Raw genomic sequence first — 23,798 nt, 5'->3', positions numbered from 1 at the left:
CAGCCACTGGTGTGCACCAAGGGCTTCACTCTTCTGCTCAGGGTTAGGGCCCCAAGCCACCTTGCAGGGTTCCAGGGTCTCAGCTTTGACCAGGGCCCTCTGTGGAAGGCTTCAGCTTTAAAGTCCTGGCCTCACGTCAGGTGTTGTAGATTGTAGACCCCAGCCACCCCACATGGCTCCTGGAGCCTGGGTCCACTCCCAGACCCTCTGTGCAGTGCCCGCTGCACCGAGTCTTCTTGGCCCTGTGCCAGAGGTTGGAGACCCAAGCCACCTCATACGGCTCCAGGGCCTCAGTCCCATTTAGACCACATCATGCACCATCATGCACTGAAACCCTGGCTGTTTACCATGGGTTGGGGGCCCAAGCTGCCTCGTGCAGTTCCCAAGGTCCTGGTCCCTCTTGAACCCATGGTGCAGTGCTGCCTACACCGAGTACCTGGCCTCATGCCAGGGCTTGTGAATCCAAGCTGCCTTGTGTGGCTCCCAAGGTCCCCACTTTGTACACCATTTGTGTACCATGCCTCTGGCCGCATGCCAGGGGTGCCAGACCCAAGCTACCTCTAACTCCGTGCACCAAACTATGTCATCATTGCACTTCTTAGTGGGTGGCTCTGGGCCACACCGCTCGCTGCTCCCATCCAGTGAGGCGGTCTTTGGGCTCTTCAGGGCTACTGCTCTACCCTGCCAGGCAGCTCTCCCCAGCTCCTTAGTCCCACTCTCTTCTTCATCCCTTGATGTAATATGTGCATGTGCCAGGCATGCTCTTCTTTTATACCCTTTGGAGGCTCTGACCCCAGATTGCAAGAGGACCAATCAGGGTGTGGGGAAATATAAACCTCACCCAGGTCCAGGCTCTTTGCCTCGCCCCAAGCAGGGGCATGGCAGCTTCTCCTTCACCACCACCTGGTTGGTGGGAATGTCCCACCAACAGACTGAAGCCCTTTTAAGCCAGCAAACCAGACTGCTACTGGCATGCCCACCACATATGGAAAGACTGAAATAGCAGCTGCAATACCTACTTGCTGTTTTCTGCAAAAAGATATGCTTATGCTCTTCTGCTAGCCAGCCCCAGCTTCATATGAGAATGCAGAGTCTCCTGAGAGGCCCATTTTCCCCATGCACTATTTGTCCTCCCCCACCCCCCACACTGTGCACCTACACACAGACAGGTCATCTATGGGCCAATGTTTGCTATACCCCATCTACCATCACGCAGCTTACTTTGAGCCACATGGTTGTAGATCAGGTCCATGGGTGACTGGTGCCTCCTGAGGCTGGGGGGGCACCAGCAGCCAATTTCCAATGGAGGGGGGTCCCCCAGAAGCCAATCACTGACCAGAAGTGCCAGCAACAAAACCGGAAGCACTGGCAGCAAAACCAGAAGTGCCACCAGTGCTTCTCTCAGTGCCTCCACTACCTAGGCCAGACAGGGCCAATCTCAGGGGGGACACATGCCCCTATGCTCCCCTATATATCACTTATGATCAGGTCTGCTATGTTCCAGTGCTGGACGCCATGCTGGGGTCAGATGAGAGGAGGGCAGGATTGCAGCAGGGGGTGGAGGGGCTAGTGAGTCCACAGGGATAGGATAGGAAGGGAGTTGGCAGGATGGAGGGGAGTTGCAGGTCTGCAGGCACAGAAGGGTCCATCTGCAGGGGCAGAGTTAGAGGGCTAAAAATAGCCCAGTCAAGAGGAGGGGGAAAGGAAGAATGCACCTCTGGGGCTGGGGCAAGAAGCTGGGCTTTCCCAGGCCAGGAGCTGCACTCTAAATGTGTGTAGCCATTTATTAGATCACAATAACCCATTTCTGATCTAACCCTAGTTAAGTCCATCTAAGTGTAATGTCCGCACATACTCACAGAGTACAAAATAACTTTCATTGCTTTTGGATGCATGCATTTTTTGTATATCCATGTAAATAGAAAGCAGGTGACCCTTATTAGGTTTGGTCCTTTGGATATCACCATATTCAGTTGGTTATCTTTTCTATTAATGCTTTTTACTAAAGATGGGATTATGTCAAAATCCTTGACCAATGATCTTCTCTTTGGAGTGACTACTGTGAACCCAAATATAGATCCAAATTTCATAGATGAATCAAAATTATAAACCTGAACACTGCTGGATTTTTATGGAAATGAGCTGAAATCTAGACCCAGACCTGAATCTTTTGTCTCAGACCTGTTTTCATTTACTGTATATTTTACTGCTTTTTTGCCACAAAAAAGTCAGTGCTGTAGAGGTATAGGAAAACAATTATAAGGACCAAATATAACTATCAAAACTGTTCTCTGGTTTTTCAGCCCTTAACAATTAGCATGGCTGGAAAATGACAGAAGCATTTAGCCCAGAAACCTAAATGTAAAAACCATATTTTCATATAAGAGAGTTTTGCTTTGGCAACCTGATTCCCTACAACCAGAGGAAAAAATGAGTAAGATGGCAGTACTAGACATTCCAAGAGGGCAGCAGGCAGCCAATGCTATGCAAGAGAGGAAGAACTTCCAAGGTGGTACACATTCTTAGGGCCATGGTCCACCAGCAGTCTATAGGGAAATATTCGAGGGCAAGGAGGATGTATAAACTCTACCTCAGAGGTGAATCCTAATGGCAAAGTAGGCCTTGCTGGCTCAAGTCCAATTTATACCTTTGCTATTTATGGAATCATAGTGTAATTCTTTGCTATTATTTGCAAGGTTGGACCTAAACCAGTAATTCATTGAGAAAAGGACTACAGCCTTTGTTACACAAGATGCCAAGGTTGGTCTCCTAATGGTTCATTCTTGCCTTAACGATCTGTGACTCTACAAATACAGAATAATTTATCCAAAAGTTAATACTGTAAATGCATTGCACCGTCAATACTTCCAGTTTTAAAAGCTTGCCATATAATCTGGAAACAAGGACAGTACCATATGCCCTAGAGTATAGACAGGCACAACAGTTGTGTTTATATCAAATGGCACAACTTTAACCCTGTTATATTCATGTTCAAAATTAGTGATTTAGCTAACTTGAACTGCTACAGGATTTTGTAGACATAATACCTAGAGTATAATAGTTGACAGATGCTTCTGAGTGGCACCTTCCTGTCATCCTTCTAAAATGACCGGGGACTGTGAATTTGTCCACATACCTAAATAATACTCAAGAAATGATAAAAAAGCAAACAACCCATATTCTCAACTCAAGTAGTTTGCAAACAACCCATATTCTAAAATTAGTTTGAATAAATCAAATTCAGTATTATAAACGTATCTGAATGTGAAGGACTTAAATATTAAATGAAGAATTCAGCCCATTTTATTCATTTCTCTTTCTTATTAGGAGTAAAAAAAAATTAGGTCCAATCCTCAGTTGCTATGAGAGGCTAAATCCTGAACTGCAGCCATTCTTCTTTAAAATATTTAAAATAATATAATTGTTTTAATAAATAAAAATAATGAAGTACAGGGTTTTGTTAAACTATCAGATTGTTATTCTTGTGACCATTTTATGATATTGCATTGGGCCAAGCAATTTTAAATGTTGTGGTTTGTCTGAAGAGTGTTAAAAAAGAAAACATGAATAGTTGTTTTAAAGTTCTATAAAAAGCTTTATTGTGCTTCTAATCACACTGCAACCTAGCATGTCTTTTTCACAGTGGAGCACTTACTTAAATAGAATGTATAATTTCATATGAGCCAAATCTCTGCAAACATCATCAAATAATCTGAATGTATATAATAAAGTTTCCTAATACCACATTTTGATTTACTGCTTTGTCAGTAATACAGAAGGAGCTATAATTTGTAACTGGATTCCCATTACATAGAGATGGAGACTGGCTTAAAGAAATAGACTAAGTTAGTTGAGGTTCATCTTTTCACTCCAAAATCTTTTTATTTTAAATATAAATTTAATTTCTTTGGGTGCACATGTGTTTGATCATCCTTCCTACTGTTACTGTGTTGTCAGCATGCTGTTAGTAATAGCAAGTATTGTAATTGTAGTGTCCAATAAGTGATTTTAAGAAAAGGTTCTTCTCTCTTCATTTTCAGTATCTTTCCAGCCAAGGAATACCAGAGGAAAATGGAAATCATGTTTTAAAGAAGGATGATAAAAATATCTTCTTTTTTTTTTAAAGTACAGTTTTGGGCTCCAAAGTTTAACATACTCTGAGATGAATACAACAAACAAAATGGTGCAAATGGTGGTCAGATACAAAGAACTGTTTATGTGCATACTTAAATGGTTAGTCCAGTTGATGTGTATAAGAATCTATATAGATGTAAAGGCAGAGGGCAACAACTTTGTTCTAGTGAAGTCATGGACACTTTCACTTCACTCCAGTGAAGTCATGGATAACCTTTTCAAAGTTAAGGATAATGTATTTCCAGAATTAAGATGGCTTCTGCCTTTACAGTACACTATTTCATCATTAGGTTGCAGACTATGTAGAATTTCAAGATATACAGTGAGTTGGTTAGTCCACTTACCCCTCACAACTGGACACCTGGCCTCAAATCTGTATCAGACTGTCGTTGGTACAGATTGTAGGATTTGGGTCCTCTCCTGGCCAGTGTTCTACTCACTGGCAAAGACAGGGTGGATCCTTTTGTGTGTCACCTGCATATCTTGGTAGCTGTTCCTTCTCTCCTGCCACAACTTCATCTTATCTTCCTGGGAAATAGTTCCCCCACAGGTGAGTATCAGGATCTCACACCCTGGATTCTTCATGGGGATCCAAACTCCTGTATACCCCACCCTTACCCAAACCAGGGCCTGAACTGACATCAATGTCTTGATGTCAGAAGCCACAGGTGATAACCGTTTTGCATCAGTTAACAGTCTTTGGTATGAGCCCATACCAGAGGTTAACTCCATGCAGGCCATCTCTTTGTTGATTTGAGATGGAATCAGTAAAACTAAACTGTCTCTGTCTTGAGGTAATGATTCTAAAATGAATACTCAAAATATGAATTATAATGAAAGTTTAGCACCCGCTGTTGTATGCCCCAAGGTATTTCCCTGGGCCTACTTGGTCCTGGTAGGACCCACTTCAGCTTTTTCAAGTTTCTCCCTTTTTTTCCCCAGTTACTTGTGGGTCAGCTAACCCTCTGGCTCTTCACTGCTTCCGCACAGTATTATCAGGGTGTCCCCAAGCAAGTTGCTGCCCCTCCATCTGACCTGGGTCCAGGCTCTTCCAGGCAGCTCTTGCCAGAAATCCAGCTGCTCATTCTGGTGTCTTTCAAGGGTGATGTTATGGTGGGGGTCTGCTATAGATCACCAGACCAGAAGTAAGTGGTAGATGAGGCTTTCTTCAAACAACTAGCAGAAGTTTCTTGATCATAGGCCCTGGTTCTCATGGGGGACTTCAGTCACCCTGACATCTGCTGGGAAAGCAATACAGCAGTGTACAGGCAACCTAGAAAGTTTTTGGAGGTACTGGGGACAACTTCCTCATGCAAGTGCTGGGGCAGCCAACTAGGGGCTATGCTCTTTGTGAGCAGTAGCTCACAATCACAGAAGAATTAGTAGGGAATGTAGTAGTGGATGGCAACTTGGGCAGTAGTGACCACTAGATGATTGAGTTCAGGATCCTGAAGAAAGGAAACATGGAGAACAGCAAAGTAAGGACCCTGAACTTCAGAAAATCAGACTTCAACTCACTTAGGGATCTCATGGGCAGGATCCCCTGGGAAGCCAGACTGAGGGGTAGAGAAGTCCAGGAGGGCTGGAAAGAAGCCTTAATGAGAGTGCAGGAACAAACCATCCTGATGCACAGGAAGACCAGCAAGAAGACCAGCTTGGTTTATCTGGGAACTCTTCAGTAAACTAAATCACAAAAAAGCTTCTAAGAAATGGAAACTTGGACAAACAACTAGGGAAGACTGTAACAGCATTGCTTAGGCATGTAGGGATGAAGTCAGGAAGGTTAAGGACAACTGGAGTTGCAGCTAGCAAAAGGATGTGAAGGATAACAAGAAGGGTTTCTACAAGTATGTTGGTAGCAAGAGGAGGATCAGGGAAAGTGTGGGTCCTTTACTGAATAGGGGAGGCAACCTTGTGACGGAGGTTGCAGAAAAGGCTGAAGTGCTCAATGCCTTTTTTGCCTCAGTCTTCACAGGCAAGGTCAGCTCCCAGACTACTGCACTGGGCAGCACAGTTTGGGGAGGAGGTGAGCAGCCCTCAGTGGTAAAAGAACAAGTTAGGGACTACTAAGAAAAGCTGAATGTGTACAAGTCAATGGGGCTGGATGGGATGCACCTGAGGGTGCTGAGGGAACTGACTAATGTGATTGCACAACCATTGGTTATCATCTTTGAAAACTCATGGCAAGCAGGAGAGGTCCCAGATGACTGGAAAAGGGCAAACATAGTGCGCATATTTAAGACAGAAAAAAAGGAAGATCCAGGGAGCTACAGACCAGTCAGCCACACCTCAGTCCTTGGAAAAATCATGGAGCAGATCCTCAAGAAATCCATTTATAACACTTGGAGAAAATGAGTGTGATTAGGAACAGTCAGCATGGATTCACAAAGGGCAAGTCATGCCTGACCAAGCTGATTGCCTTTTATGATGAGATGAGTGGCTGCTCTGTGGATGTGGGGAGACAGGTGGATATGGTCTACCTTAATTTTAGCAAGGCTTTTATACAGTTTCGCACAACATTCTTGCAGACACTCTAAAGAAGTATGGGCTGGATGAATGCACTGTAAGGTGGATAGAAAACTGGCTGGAGCTTTCAGCTTAGAGAGTAGTAACCAATGGCTTGATGTCTAGTTGGCAACTGTTATCAAGTGGAGTGCCCCAGGGGTCAGTTCTGGGACCAGTTTTGTTCAATGTTTTCATCAACAACCTGGAAGGTGGCCTAGAGTGCACTGAGCAAGTTTTCAGATGACACCAAACTTGGGGAAGTAGCAGATATGCTGGAGGGTAGGGCTAGTATTCAGAGTGACCTTGACAAATTGGAGGATTGGGCCAAAAAGAATCTCATGAGGTTCAATAAGTACAAAGTGCAAAGTTCTGCACTTAGGACAGAACAATCCAACGTACTATCTGGCTGGGGGGTGACTGGCTGGGCAGAAGAAAAGGATCTGGGGGTTACAGTGGACAATAAGCTGAATATGAGCCAGCAGTGTGTCCTTGTTGCCAAGAAGGCTAATGGCATCCTGGGCTACATTGGTAGCTGTGTTGCTAGTAGGTTAAGGGAAGTGATTATTCCCCTCTGTTCAGCACTGGTGAAGCCACATCTTGAGTGCTGTGTTCATTTTTAGGCCCCCCACTACAGAAAGGCTGTGGATAAATTGGAGAGAGTCCATTGGAGAGTGACAAAAATGGTGAGGGGGCTGGTGGACATGGCTTATGAGGAAAGACTGAGGGAACTGGTCTTATTTAGTCTGAAGAAGACAAGACTGATAGGGGATTTGATAGCAGCCTTTAACTATCTGAAGGATGGTTCCAAAGAAGATGCAGCTAAACTGTTGTCAGTGGTGGCATATGACAAAACAAGGAGCAAAAGGTCTCATGTTGCAGCAAGGGAAGTTGAGGTTAGATATTAGGAAGACTTTTCTCACTAGGAGGGTAGTAAAACACTGGAACAGGTTACCCAGAGAAGTGGCGGAATCTCCATCCTTGGAGGTTTTCAAAACCTAGCTAGGCAAAGCTTTGGCTGGGATGATCTAGTTGGAGATGGTCCTGCTTTGAGCAGGGGGTTGGGCTAGATGGCCTCCTGAGGTCCCTTTCAACCCTAATTGTCTATGATTCTGTGATTCTTTCATCTGCTTCTTTTTGGAAGTGGCCCTTCTACTGCCACCAGTCTATACTGCCACATCAGTAGCTCCAATCCCAGCTCCTTGCTGGCATTTCCTTTGGGGCCTCTCTGCCACAGGTCTCTGCACAACTATTCTATCCTGGTGTGGCATGAGTTCTTTGCAATAGAAGAATTGAGCTGCTATTTTTAATGGAAGAACTAAGTGCCATTTTCCAAGAGGTGCTTTGAGTCTTGAGCTGAAAAAGGTTGAGAAGCACTGCACTAAGGTATAACCTAACTCATCCTGGACAAAAGAGGAGGTAGTAGGCAGAGGTCAGGCAAAGCAGGGTCTTAGTTTCATTTAATTAAAAAATAATTTTAATTTTAAGTCAGCTCTACAATGCAGTCAGAGTAACTTTTTTATTCAGTACTAATCACATAACAACAACGGGAAAATTGTGCAGGTAAATGCAACTTATACTAGCAATAGTCATTTTCCCAGTAAAACATATCACTGAAGGAGATTAACTTACTGCACCCACAAAAGGGGGGTTTTTTTGCCTTTTTAAGGGGGTTTACCTGTATTTCTACAAGAACAAACAGTAACATAACATGGGTGGGCGAGTACAGCATGAGCCCAGAGTGCTGCCTCAGGGGGAACAACATAATGGAGTTGGTGGGGAACCTCACATCCACCATCCCTACTTCCTCCCACCCCTGCATCCTGGAAAGGGCTTTATGCAGAGCTATATGAGTATGCTGGTCAGTATTTGACACTATCCTCAAAGAAACAGCATTGTGCTTAACTTTCTAAATTTTATAGATTAAACTATCTAAACTGTCATTTGTACATATTTCTTTCTTTCTTTCTTTCTTTCTTTCTGATATAACCAACTTCTCTTGAGTTTGTAAAATAGTCAGACAGACAGATTTATTTTGTAAGTACCTTTGCATCTTTTTGGCATTACTGAATCCATAGTTATCGCATTATTGGCATTATTGAATCCAGCTACCGTGGCCAATTTTTTTGTTGAGTACCAATATAAGGCTTCATAAAGGATTAGGTCTCTTAATTGATTCTAGATGGGCAGAAATTAAAATCTGCAAAATTTGCATTTAACTGAGGAGGATGGTAATTTAAGTTCTTTTCTGTGGAATTTATGGTGAGTTTTATGTCAATTCATTTGTATGCAGTTGTGGGTTATGTTGTCTATAACTTCTTTACAGTATACAGATTTACCAGTGATTGTCTTTTTGGTTCAAGAGTCTGCAAGAGTTTGGGGTGCCATTTTATTCATTTTGTGTAGCTTCATACAGAATAATCACACAGTTGACTTGGCTGATGAGAGTAAATATATTCATTTTTGAGGTAATAGAGTTTCTGGGGTTGCAGTATTTTGTGGCTTAAGTGAATGGTAGGCTACAATGTCACAGAACTATGAGATCTTCTTTGTGGTAGAAGATTTGCTGACAAATGTTTAAGTATGAGTTATCTGAAGGTTAACTATGCCTAATATATAATTAGTCTTTAAATAATATTTTACACAAGTTTGTTTTAATAATGAATATTGTGATTAACTAGGAAAATCCAATGTAGGATTTATATAAATATAATACAATAATTCACTATCCTGCATTTAATTTGTTATAGAGTTTTGTATGACTAAAACACAAGACTGGAAGAAAGGAGAACTGGAGCCCTATCCTAGTTCTGTCATTGACATTTTCAGTCATCTTCCACCAGTCACTTACACTTCCTTGAAATTTAAGATGAAATAATGGTACAGTTAATACCTGGAGTACTGTGAGCATTTTTTTATTAATATTTTTAAGGTACCTTGACTCCATAAAATGGAAGAAACCATAGCATTTCAATAGATAACTGATATTTATGTTTACCAGTTCACTCTTTTCTGGACTCTGTTATCAGCCATGCTGACATTCACAAAGCACACTGCCACTTCAGTTTAGAGGCTACTAGAAAAGAAACGATGATTTTCCTGATGTTTGTAGTTTTGTTTTGTTTTTTTTATTCTTGCCATGCTTAACTCTAAATCTTGGTCAATACATATTTTATCCCTTGCCACAACTTCTCTGTAATGAATGCAAGTATGTAACCAGCAGAAACACCAGTTTATTTTATTTTATTTCTCAAGATATTTCACCAGAAGCAGTTTATTGTTACGAATCTCAACACACATGGTAGGCTCATACTTTGCTGGGTTTTCTTTCTATAATTATTGTTGAATTTGTTGATTTCTTTTGTGACTCTGTCAGGTGATCCTCTTTCAGATCTATTGTTTCTGACAGTGAGTACAAAAACACTGATTTCTGTACTGATTGATTTTTGCCTGAAAAAATTTCTAAGGTTAGGAATTTCCCAGTGTGGATTTTCTATAATTGCAGTATAGGCTCACCCTGTTTGTTAATGTTTTTGAACTTTTGTTTAGTTAACCTTACATTATAATTTTAAAAATACATTTTTATGTGAGTCACAAGCCAGCCCTCCAGAGTTTCCAAAGAAACATGTTACACAAGCGCTTACATGAAAAATCTAGGCTGGCCTTTGTCTGGCTACTTAGTGTTGAACTGATCTTGTTGGATCAGCTAAGTTAGAAGTGCTTTTTGAAAGTCATAGAATAATTTTTATTCCAGCCACACTGTGAGTGAATTCATTTTAATCCTATGCTCAATCTGTCTATCCATGAAATTGAGAGTATAAAGAAGACAATGTTTGGAAAAAAGAAAAATGGAGCCATTCTGTTGCTGTTTTGGCCTTTTCTGCTTGATTTGAGAAGCAATTTCACATTTTTTCCATGTACACCAAGCTGCAAAGTAACACTATTAAGTGTCATATTAGCTAGACAAACACTGGTTTGACATACCTGGTAAGGTTGATACATAGCATCTCATGGAAAAGTCTGGAAAGAAATAGCATTCCATTGTGATAGGTCCAATGTTAAACATAGCAACTTTCCAGGCCAGGTCTGTCCAACTGGCAGTCCATGGGCCACAGACAGCCCACAAGGAGTTAGCTTGCAGTTAAAGTAGTGCACTATTGCTAATGATTTCCACGTCTATCTACTATAACTTAATAGTAAAAGAACCTACTGAGAAAAGAAGGAAGGGATACAAGTAAGTAGTGCTATTTCATACTACTTTGTGTCATCAGCCTAGGAAATGAATAAGTAATTTATCTGCACAGAAGTTAATGATAGGCCAAATGTATTACACTGTTAAATGGAATTAAGCATCAACACTACACAGCACAGCATGTGGTGGTGAAGCAAGCTGCTGTGGAAGATCAAGCAAGCTTGCATGGTACATTATTCTAATTTGTTCCTGACACTATGTATAGAGAACGTTTGAGGATTTTTAGCTAGGCCTGTACAATATAAATGGATGCACTTCATAATCATATCTATTTTGTCTACTGTCAAAGGTTTAATGAGGACCCCTTGCTACTGATTTGCCTTCCACAGTCATATATGGAATTCCCTGTTTTTCAGGATCCAGGAGTGTTCCAGTTTAGATTTCAGCACCTTTACTTTTCCACAGTAGTGAATTGCAATGCCAAAACTAGTTAAATTAATGAAACAGAGATATTCCACCTACAGCTTTTATTCCTCTAAAATGCCCCACTGGAGTTGGTTATTAACAGTCCTTTTCTATAGATAGCTGCCAGCTGGTTGACCCACTACATTTTCCCTTTAAATTTTGAATTTGAGCCATTCATTGTTTCAACATCTGATAAGCTTTGCTCAGGAACTTTAGTTCTTTCTGTTTTATTTGTCCTTAACTTTTAAAAAATGATCATTTACAATGTAAATAAACAGCCTATATTACCTTTCCATTATATGTTTTCCTGCCCCCAGTGTTAGTCATCATTGCAAGTTCAGTCTAACTGAGAACTGATTGCTTGTAGCTTCCCCCTTTCTACTCACTCTGGATCCACCAAAATTTACCTGAGTATTGCCAGAGTGCATGATAAAGAAGTGAATTCAGATACTCTAGCCATCACCTTTCATTTGATAGTGTATCAACATAATGAATGTTGCTGTTGGAGTAGGCCTTGAGTCTTTGTCCTCTGTAAAAATACACAGAATGCACTTAATCTATTTTTAATTCCTGACCCCTGGAGCATAATGCAACAAACTGAACATCAGTGTGTGTGTGTCTGTATGCACGCGCACATGCACTTGCATGTGCACAAGTGCACATAACTAGTAGTTCTAAAATGTTTAGAATAATAAGAAATAAAGATTGAGTTAGGTTCTGATATAAAAGATGCATTTATCAAAATGTTGTAGCTCAAATGTTTTATATAGGTTATATACATAGAGAGAAACTAACAAAAAATGTTAGCTACTGTAGGTCCATTAATGTTGAGTGAAGTTCAATATAACCCGTGAAGTTAGATAATTGTATGAATTGTTTTGTAACTGGTCCCTAAACAACAAAACTGTACAAAATGTTCAGCAAAAAATCTAATACTACCCACGCCATCAGGAAATACATTTTCCCTTCGCTAGCATCTCAAGTATATCTCAAGTTACAGTCCTTTAGGAATACATTATAATCCTTTACATTCATAAAGAGTAGGCTTAGTTAACTATTTATTTTATTGCCTATATGAAAATGTGTAACTCTAGCTACTTTACCTAACTTTGAAACTCTGAATCTTGATTCCTTGGGCCTTGAAATGCAAAACATCCAAATCCTGTGGTGAACAGAAACAGAGCATATATCATTAGAAAATGTTAATGAATTTGTGACTGATTTCATGATACTGTATCCTCCAGCTCCTGTGTAAAGGTTTCCAATTCATGTTGAAAAAAGTGCCAGACTGATTTCATCCTAGGGCTGACCACATCATAGCATATCCTATAGTTATAACAGTAGAACTCAAGTCTCTTTGTGAAACTAAGTACAGAAGTTGAAGATATTTCCATCTGAGAACAACTTCAGAAGTCTCTTTTTTAAAGCAACCAAAAAAAAGAAAGAGGAAAAAAATACTTTCCATGGCACTGATTTGCAATATGTTTCCAGGAAAATTAGTCAGAACAAACATAAGCCAAGATTCATGTCTTCAGAGAAACCATTTAAAGAGCACAGAAAGTTACATTTCCCTTCTGAGGCAGAACAACTTCTGATGAAGTGAGCTTCAACTCATGAAAGCTTGTATATATACAGTATAACCTCATGAATCCAGTACGCTTGGGACCAAGCACCTGATGGAAATTTGAAAGCTCTGGCTTTTTGAAACTGGAGTGGCGACCAGTCCCAGAGCAGTGGGGGAGGGGGGACGGGGACAGCGGCTGGTCCTGAAGCAGCGGCCACTAATGGAGCGGTGGTGCAGGGTGGTGGATAGCAGCAGCAGCCACTGCATGCAAGCTTCCCCCTCCACTGCTCCAGGACTGGTTGCTGCTACTCCCTGATCTAATGTACTTTTAAAAAGTGCTGGATTTTTGAAAATTCTAGATATGAGATATACTAATTTATGAGGTCACACTGTATGTGTGTATATGTCTAGATACACACACACACACACACACTTGTTAATCTAGACGAACAAATCTACCCTGCCTTCCACAGAACATAATATGCCAAGCAAGAAACACAGTTCCACCTTCAATGTTATTTTGATTTCAGTGTTGTATTGATTCATTCTAAACCAATACATTATTATAACAACAACTGCCATTATGATGAAGGCATTTAGTTGGAATTGGACATGATTGCTTGATATTATCAATGCAACAACAGAGGTAAAGTTGAGTAGGTTATTGTCTCCCTGCTAATTTTAATCTACTCATTCAAAATCCCCCAAATTATCCAGTAAAATATCTGAATGAAATGGTTTTATTTTTCTATATCTTATTGTTTATTTTGCATTTTCTTAAGGTTTTGCATTTAAAATATTCCTGTTTTCATTGTACTGCAAATCTAATGTCATTTCCCATATGTCTAGGAGAGAGGGAAAACATTTAAGTCAAATAAGAACTGAACCTTTACCAAAACAGTAACCAGCCTTCTTAAATGATTGAAAAAATATTGCTAACGAAAAAGGAGTACGTCATGCCACTGACCTAAATGACTCTTTCCCTTCAAATCTCTTTCCCAGTTCTGACTAATAAGAAAGAATTCTGAACTGTAATACAAAAAACCTTCCCAAGGTTAACTCACCTTCCAAATATCTACTTCTCAAGGACTATATAACTCCTAGAACAATGTAAACATCTGACTGAAGAACTGATCTTCTTTTATAAAATGAATGATTTCCTGAGTAAACTCATTATGGCACTTTGGGAGAAATCACTACTCTTTTGAAAATAACAACATAATCATGGAAACTGGAGATGGAAAGAGGCTATTAAGTCATCCAGATCACCCTTTTGCCAGTGCATAGCTATTCCCTATACTGTATTTTTAGTATTTGGGCTATCCAATTTCAGTGTAGCAAGATAACCTGATTTTATCAGATTAGAAGAAATTCCTATGAATAAATCCTTTCCATTTGCAAAGTTTCGCATGTACCTCTTATTAATTCTGGCTGGTATACAGAAGGAAGAAATGGCTGAGATTGAAAATATACTCAACCTTGTTGGGATAAAGCATAACGCAAAAGGGCAATTACTAATACTGCTTAGATTCAACAAGATATAGTTCATATGGCCCACATGAATTGAACTATTGAGGTTCAGTCTCACACCTCAGCATCACATGGGATGCTGCTGATACTCAGAGTTCATAGCTGTAGGGTGCTGCCAGGAGGGATAGTCCTGTCAGCGATGGGACTCTCTCTCCTGGTAGCTGTGAGGCAGTGCCAGGGCAAAGAGTCCTATCATCTGTGGGATTCCCAGCTCCAGCTAAGTATGGTGCACCCCTTTGGCTGGATGCCCTGTCAGCTGATGGAACTGCCAGCCACAGCAGCAGACCCTGCTATACATGTAAATGAAAACTGGATAGAAATCAGCTATAGTTATTACATATTTTTCAGCAATAACTTTATAGCAGGTTGGACCTTTTTAAGGTGATAGTTAATTTGCATGTGTAGCCAGTTTAAAATAATTGCACAAGTAACCCAGTATTGAATGATACATGTAGAGGGGGCCCATGGACGAGTACCTCTCCTGGATTTCTATACATATCTTCCATTGCCAGCATAGTACTGCGAAACTCTCAGGTACTTTAATAAAGGCTCCATCTTTTATGTTGTGACTTTGCCACTTTGTATAAAAATATAAACATTTTCAGTGGCAGTAACTACAACTCAAGTGTCTCACCTCCCACTAAATGTCCTGTGATCAAGTTAAAGTTTCTTTCATATTTGATTGTCTCCCACCTCCTGGGTGACTGTTCTCTTCAGAATCTAATGTAATCCAAACTTGGCAAATTTGGTCCAATTATAACTTATATTTTTTTGTTCAGCAGCCAAATCAAAAACTATCATATTATTCCAAAGTTTTACTGCCCAGGGACAGGCGGCTAGCATCCTGGCCTCTAGCCATTCCCCTGTGGGTGAGCATGCCATGGTGAGTGTGGGGAGCTTGCCCAGCAGCTATGGCAGCTGGTGCTCCTCCATTAAGGGTGGATCCCCCTCCAGCAGGTGATGTCCAGGGTTGGCAGGGCTGGCATGTAGTCCTGACCCCACTGAAGGCAACTCCTGAAGGCAGAGGGGCTGAGCAGTGCCAGAACTGAAGCAGGGCCAGACCAGGAGATCCTTGCTGCTGGAGGTAGCAAAGGACCTCCACCCAGTCCCAGGCAGGGGCCTGCTGCTGGGTGGTGGGTAGCTGCCAGGAGGCAGGCAGAGATAAGGTTGAGGGCCAGGCAGTAGGCAACACAAAGGTGACTGCTAGGGCCAGAATGGTGTCCAGCACCCAGCAGTCATCCTCTGTGGCCTGCACTGCCCGGACCAGGATGGCATTCTGCTGCTGCATTACCTCCACCCACTCACACTCCAGGGCCAGAAGCTGCACCCAGAACTCCCTGTCTGCTTGGTCTCATGCATAAATCTGATACCTGCAAGTGCCAGGTATCAAACTGGTTGCAAGTGCCAGGCCCCAACTAGTTGAAACCCCCATACCAGGATTAGGGGGTTTTACTGCACAGTAGACTGTTTGCAGGCATACTTATTGCTCAGTAAGCTACACTACTACTCAGTTAAGCATTTCGTGTAGACACACCCAATATCAGATAAATATAGCAGTAAAGATTCAAGTTCCTTTCTACACAAACCTCCTGGATCTAATTCACAGACAAGCTTCCATATTTCATGGGGTCTTATAAACTTTACATAGTTTACTTTCACATAGTCTGTAATTTTGCTGGCTACAATGAACTTTGAAGGGGATGACTTGTGCTCAAACACTCAAAATTCAGGGAGTTTACAATGTTACTGTTTACAATGACAGACATAGAGACAGTCTTCACTATCCTGAAGAAGAAAAAAATATGCTAATTGCTGGAGAGTGGATGTTGCTACAGGAGAGCCAAAGTCTGGCAGGGTTACAGTATTTTTGTAGGAATTCTTTTTTAGTCTGATATGAATACTTGAATATTTTTAGTCTGATATGAATACATGCATATCAGAGAACAAATTTATAGGGGTACTGTAAGATTTTTAAACATGGTCTTTTGTTTATTTTAATAGAAGCAAAGAAACATGAAATAAAGTAAATGATTGTAGTAATCTGCCTTCTTACTAGGAGTTGATGGCGAAAGTTGGAAGATTGTTTAGTTCACTCCAGCTGTGAAGAACAATAAATGACTTAACACCCAGCTTAACAAAATAATTGAACATGATAGGGTAGCAAGGAACAAAGTGATGAACTGCAGATGCAAGCAATTTAAACTGTGCACCCAGGATGGGTTATTATTTAGTTGCTCTTTCAGGATGTAGATGTAGACTGTTTTATGAATGGTAGAGCTATAAAGCATACTGGTAAATTAATAAGAAAATGGTTAAATGTGTACCTAAGTGCCTGTTTGCTTAGGTAAATATAGATTTTGAATATATGAAGGGGGCACAAACTGGGTTTGCAGGTACAATATTGGTAGCTGGTTTTTAATATTGGTTCAAAAATATCAGTAAATTGGAACTGATGTTTTGTACCTGGAAAAGGCCCTGGATTGCTGGAAACCATGTTTTAATGGTATTTTCACAATAAAACACTGTGCTTCTAGTATTTGAATAGGAAACATATAACAGGAGGTAAAAATGCAGACGAAGAATAGCTAGGCAGAGATGTGGAAATCCATGCCATCTTAAAACATGCTGAGTGAGGGCTTCTCTCAAAGGGTGAGCGAGGGCTTCTCTAAGAGGGGGCTTTGGATGCATAGCAGGTGCTTTGGAATTTCGGGAGATTATCAAAGCAGACATTTCAGGTCTTCTGAAAATTCAACCCCTCAAACTCAACCTGCCACTGCTTACTGAGTTCAGCTATACAGGCAATTGCCAAAATGAAAAACAAAAATCAGTTCTCACATTAATTGTTTCTAGCCACGTGTTACATTTTCCTCCACCGCTGTTATCCCATATATGAAACAGGAAAACAGGCTTGACTATGTGATAATAGCAGGGTAATAGGAAGAATGCACACAAATCTAGAAAATATAAAAGACATCAGACCTATTGATACTGTCCATTGAGTAGGAGCAAAGTCTTCTGTTATTCATATTTGTTCCTATTCCCTATTAAATATAAGAAAAATGTTTGAGAAAAAGAATGTACACCAGATAAGGGAAAATGTTGTACACTTCTAAAAATAAAATGAATGGGCCCATGAAAAAACATCATAGTCAGTTGTATGTTGGACTTGGGAGCAGTAGACACTTTTCTTCATATCTCTTATCAGCTGTGGTATGCTAATAGGACCAACTAGGTTTGGGAGAGCAATATACCATGGAGTCCTTTTTCCTTATTTGTGCCAATTGCTTGGTATAACCTCTAGATAACAAATTCATAGATTGAAACTGACACCGAGGTCTTGTAATTTTCTGGCTTTCCTTTTAGTCAAAGGGAACTTGCTTCCTAATATTATTTTTGATGGCAGTAAAAGCAACTTGTTTGACAACATTTGCATATTTATCTCCAGGGTCATGGTGTTTCTCTCTTTCTCCTTAATTAGTCCTATTCTGGGAGACAAAATTCCTCAAATAAGTAATTGGTCTGTTAAAAAATAAACCTGTTTTTAGCAGTTGATCTTCTGGCCTTAACTAGGTGCTCAAACTAGGTTAGAAAATTATCTGAACCAAGAAAGATTTGAGGGGGATGGAAGGGGTGAAGGGGAAGTGGGAAGTAAGTGAAGCTTTACATTTGTTTAAATTAAAAAAAACAAACTTAGAGGTGAGCTATGACGTTAATTTCCAGAATAGGTAGATTCTTTCTATTTCAGTCAATAACACATCCAGCTCTGCTTCTGTGAAAGTCAGTGACAAAATTCCCTGTGAGCTGAATTGTAATAAATGTGGATCAATTGATTGCTAAAGTAGTAGAATACTATGCTATATGGGTAAAAAAGGCCAGTATAAACTGGTATGGTCATGTCCTTTCACAGCATCTAATGAAGTGAGCTGGGGCTCTCTGATTTAGTTACCCTACCTTCTACCTGACTTAAAACTAACATAACTAATTACCTCTCTCTGATCAGGAATAAAAGATACTCTCATCAATGCTTATCATAGTAATAAACTGAGTAAACAATGGGCACTTAAAAACTTGGCAGAACTATAGCTAATGAATGCAATATATACTTAATAGTATACACATTTTCCATTTTTTAAAGTTACATTAAAAATCTTTAATTTGGAAGACAACTGGACTTAAATGTTTGAGAAAACCCACCATAGTTAAGTTTTCTATATTTGGAACCATCATTTACCACACACTTGTATAGCACCAACCACAATGAAGCCCAACCTGCCTGGCTTTGTGGTTCTAAGGTTATACACATGTTAAGAAGAAGAATACAGCTAGAAAAAAATCATTATTATGAAAATTTTGACACCAAGAAAAGGTTAATATCAAGAAAGCAACTTTGATAATGAGGTGGAAACATTTAGGTTCTTTCAGGCTATGAGCTCAGCTATAGGGTCAGTGTGATGTTTTTAACTTGTGCTCCACTGGCTGACTCCTGACACTGGTTCTCCCTCAATACCCATCTGGGGACAATAAATGAAATGTTGTAAACATACTAATAGAACGCTCTCTGCAACTTTTACAGTTCAGTGTAGTTTGCATAAAACTCAGTTGTTTTTTCAACTCAGCTCTAGATGCTTAGTTTTAATGATTCCTGAGGTTCTTGTTCAACAATACTCATCCTTACTCAGTCAGTGTAAAATGTTGAATAAAAACTAAGGCCCTGATCACCTTCCAGAGGAAAAATCTAAATGGACAATGGCACAGGAATTTCCTCTAGATTTTTCTATCAGGGCTTATGTTTCGCTCCGTGTAAAAGAGACAGGAGCTTTGATTTCCAAACTTTCAGAACCTTCAAGAGAATTAAGGCAATAATAAGTAAATCTCTCTGCTTATAGATTGTCTTCTAGTACCCTGTAGCTCTTATATTCTGGAGACAGATGTTTCACTGGTAGCAGGCAATTCTGTAACTCCTTTTCAAAGTGGTTTTTCACTATACAGAGTCTCTATTACAGAATCATTTTATCTATCCATGGGATGCAAGGGAAGTGGACAGAGGAACAGCTATCACGTGTCCATCTTTCTCTTCTACATGCTTGAAGGGAACAATTTGGCTGTAAGTATAGACCTTTGTACCTAGTTGTATGGCTGCAGTTACAACATTTCACTATGGTGTTTTACATAGCATTGATAACTTCCAAAGCAAAAATCACTCATTTCACAAGTCAAATCAAATGTTTCTGCCTTTTAAAAATATTTTGGCTATCTCAATTTCAAAGTTTTTCTGCTTATACTTGGACATCATCACCACCAATAAAGTCTGTGTCTATTAATGAGCAAAATGCAAAAACAGTTGTTTACAAAATTATTTCAAAAGGAAGAAGCTGCAGTGGATGTCATATTATAGGGACTGTCAGATTTATGCTATATTTTTGCTTTGTTTTTCTGAGGTCTAACTTCAGTGAAAAATATTGTGTTGGATTTAAATGTTTGGGGAGTGAAGAACCTTATCTATCCACAGACCACAGACAGTTTGAACCGCAGCATCTCTTCTCCTATATTCTACCAAGTGCTTCAACCTTTAAGTGGAAGGTCCATCTTTAGAGTGAGAAATTACCATTGTTTCCAATAACACTTATTACTTCTTTTCTGCTAAGGCTGACAATTACTTCATTATTCTCATTTACCCAAAGGCCTCTTTATTTCTCTCTATCCATGTAAAAGACTTTAATGTAGCTATAAAGATAATTTGCTTCCACTTCAAATCCCGTAACACTGCCACAGAGTATGTGTGTAAACTATTACCATATTTTGTACCTAATTTGGGAATCCTCTCCAATTTTCTCTAAAAAGATTTTTAAAGCCTCACTCCAGCTTGAAATCTCTTATGCTGAGTCTCAGGCCACAATACATATTTGACTGAATAAACCATTTCTAAAATATGGGACTTGGAATACTGATATTTTTCCCATTCTTAGGGAGAAATTAACCCTTTCTATATCTATTTTTAAATCAAAACCAGGATGTTCACTATGTTCAAATATGTATCTATCCAATATTTCCAAAGGCAAACTTCTGCCTTGTATAATAAAAAACTTCTTTCCAAAGACAGGAATGGAATACATTTTCCAAATGTTTATTAATTTTAAGACATGTTTTATATTATCTCAAGAAAAGATCTGAAAAACTGTCTAGTTCTGGCTACATTTGTAAAAGTAAATAAGTGCTGCCTACATACTTCATACGATAATAATTTGTCTTCTAAATTGCATCTTTCTTTATGGGTACCAATAGAAGCATGTAAGAACTAGATTTAGTGCTGAAAACCCAGAACTATAGGCTTGTTTTCACTAGAAAATTAAAGAAAGTTGGACTATAGCAGTGAGGGGTCAATCAATGTCAAACAGGATGATGACCTCAGATTTCCAGTTCTTAGAGTTATGTTACGTTCTATACATTATCAGCTGCAGTGAGTAAACTCCAGCCCCACCAGAGTTTGCCAGCAACTAGTGGAGAAAATAGTGAATATGTCTATCAATAATGACAGAAACATCTGTTGTTTCTTCTCAAAGTTGTAGAACTGATTAGAATCACAGAATCATAGAAAATTAAGGTTGGAAGGGACCTCTGAAGGTCATCTAGTCCAACCTCCTACTCAAAGCAGGACCATCCCCAACTAGATTATTCCAGCTAGGGCCTTGTCAAGCCAGGCGTTAAAAACCTCTAAGGATGACGATTCCACAAACTGTTTACGTAACTTGTTCCAGTGCTTCACCACCCTCCTAGTGAGAAAGTGCTTCCTAATATCCAACCTAAACTTCCCTTCGGCAACTTGAGACCATTGCTCCTTTTCTGTCATCTGCCACCACTGAAAACAGTCTAGCTCCAGCCTCTTTGGAACCACTCTTCAGATAGTGAAAGGCTGCTATCAAATCCCCCGCCTCAGTCTTCTCTTCTGCAGACGAAATAAACCAGTTCCCTCAGCACGCCTCGTAAGCCATGTGCCCCATCCCCCTCAACATTTTCATTGCCTTCTGCTGGACCCTCTCCAATTTGTCCACATCCTTTCTGAAGTGGGGGGCCCAAAATGGAACACAGTACTCCAGATTTGGCCTCACCAGTGCAGATAGAGGGGAGGGACTAATTACTTCCCTCTATCTGCTGGCAATGCTCCTACTAATGCAGTCCAGTATGCTGTTAGCCTTCTTGGCAACAAGGGAAGACTGTTGACTCATATGCGGCTTATTGTCTACTGTAACTCCCAGGTTTTTTTCTTCATAGTTGCTGCTTAGGCAGTTAGTCCCAAGCCTTTAGCAATGCATGGGATTGTTCTGTCCTATGTCCAAGGCTTTGCACTTGTTCTTGTAGAACCTCATGAGATTTCTTTTGGCCCAAGCCTCCAATTTGTCTAGGTCACTCACAATTTGTCTGATCCTAGCCGTACCATCCAGCATAAGTACTACTCCCCCCAGCTTGATGTCATCTGCGAACTTTCTGGCGGTACGCTCCCTCCCATCTTCCAGATCCTTAGTGAAGATATGGAACAAAACTAGCCCCAGAACTGACTCCTGGGGCACTCCTGGCCTGCCAACTAGACATCAAGCCATTAATCACTACCTCTTGAGCCTGAAGTTCCAGCCAGCTCTCTATCCACCTTACAGTCCATTCATCCAGTCCATTCCTTAGCTTGCTTGAAAAATACTGTGGGAGATTGTATCAGAAGCCTGGCTAATGTCAAGGTACATCGCATCCGCTGCTCTTCCCATACCCACACAGCTAGTCATCTCATCATAGAAAGCAATCAGGTTGGTCAGGTATGACTTGCCTGTCATGAATCCATGCTGACTGTTCCTGATCACTTTCTTCTCCTCCAAGTGCTTAGAAATGGATTCCTTCAGAACCTGCTCCATGATTTTTCTGGGGAGTAAGGTGAGTCTGACTGATCTGTAGGTCTTGGGATCCTGCTTCTTCCCCTTCTTAAAAATGGGCACTATATTTGCCCTTTTCCAATCACCTGGGACCTCCCCCAATCACCATGAGTTTTCAAAGATAATAGTCAGTGGCTCTGCAATCACATCAGCCAACTTCCTCAGCACTCTCAAATGCATTGCATCCAGCCCCATGGATTTGTGCATGTCCAGTTTTTCTAAATAGTAGCTTACCTGCTGTTTCACCACTGAGGGCTGTTCACCTTCTTCCCAAACTGTACTGCCTGGTGCAATAGTCTGGGACTATTAAGTCCTGTAAAGATCAAGGTAAAAAAGGCATTGAGTACTTTGTACCTAGCAAGGCATGAGAAGGGTAACAAGAAGAGTCTCTACAAGTATGTTAGCTACAAGAGGAAGGTCAGTAGAAGTGTGGGTTCCTTACTGAATGAACCCACACTTCTCCTGACTTTCCTCTTGTTACCCTTCACATGCCTTGCTAGGTGCAACTTCAATTGCGCTTTGACCTTCCTGATTTCATCCCTGCCTGCCCAAGCAATGTTCTTATACTTCTTCCTAGTCATCTGTCCAAACTTCCACTTCTTGTAAACGTCATTTTTGTGTTTAAGCTCACCCAAAAGTTCTATAAGCCAAGCTTGTTGCCTGCCATATTTGTTACAAAAATCATCAAACCGCCACAACAAAGGTTGTAGCAAGGAATATAAAACTGCTTGGCCACTTTATGCAGGCAGCTGGGAGCAGTTTTATTTCCCAGTAAAAAGCAAATGGTAAAATGAAACCACACCCAGCTGCCTGTGTAAAGCAGTCAGGCAGTTTTATATCCCTAGCATTAAGCAGAGGCAGAATATGGGCTGACAGTTCCACTGGCAATCAAGGCTCCACCCTGGGGGGCCAGAGGCACCAAGGCCCATGTGGACCCCCTGGGCCAGGCCATGCTGGGTGGGTGAGGGTGTCCATGCAGACAGCAACCATGTCTGCTGCCTGCAGTCCTGGGAGTAGCCAGCCATAATTTGCTTTTTACCAGGAAATGAAACCTCTCCCAGCTGCCTGCATAAAGCAGCCAGGCAGTTTTATATTCCTGGCACTAAGAAGGGGCAGACTATGGGCCAATGGTGCCACTGGCAATCAGGGCCCCCACTGGGGAACCACGGGCAGCATGGCCCAGGCAGGCAGGCTGGCCAGGACCATGCTGGGTGGGCGGGGGGTGTCTGTGCAGGTGAACAGAAGATTGATTCATGTCAGGCTGGGCTGCTACACCTGGTGTCTGAAAATAGCCACTACACACAAACACATGCAAATTGAAGCAACATCTGGTGGACAAAGGGTCTCACTACACAAAATATTGTAGCGGCATCTGGTAGACAAAGGGGTTCATTACCCATCATTCAGTGAATTCACATGTACACGTGACAGATCAATGGCTGTATCATTGCAATTTGCATGGATGCAAACTAAAATACATTGGGATGTGGTTTAT

Source organism: Crocodylus siamensis, chromosome 4 (assembly GCF_052110815.1).
Source record: "Crocodylus siamensis isolate JL-2025a chromosome 4, ASM5211081v1, whole genome shotgun sequence".
Classification (NCBI taxonomy): domain Eukaryota; kingdom Metazoa; phylum Chordata; order Crocodylia; family Crocodylidae; genus Crocodylus; species Crocodylus siamensis.
Note: the sequence above shows the minus strand (reverse complement) of the source record.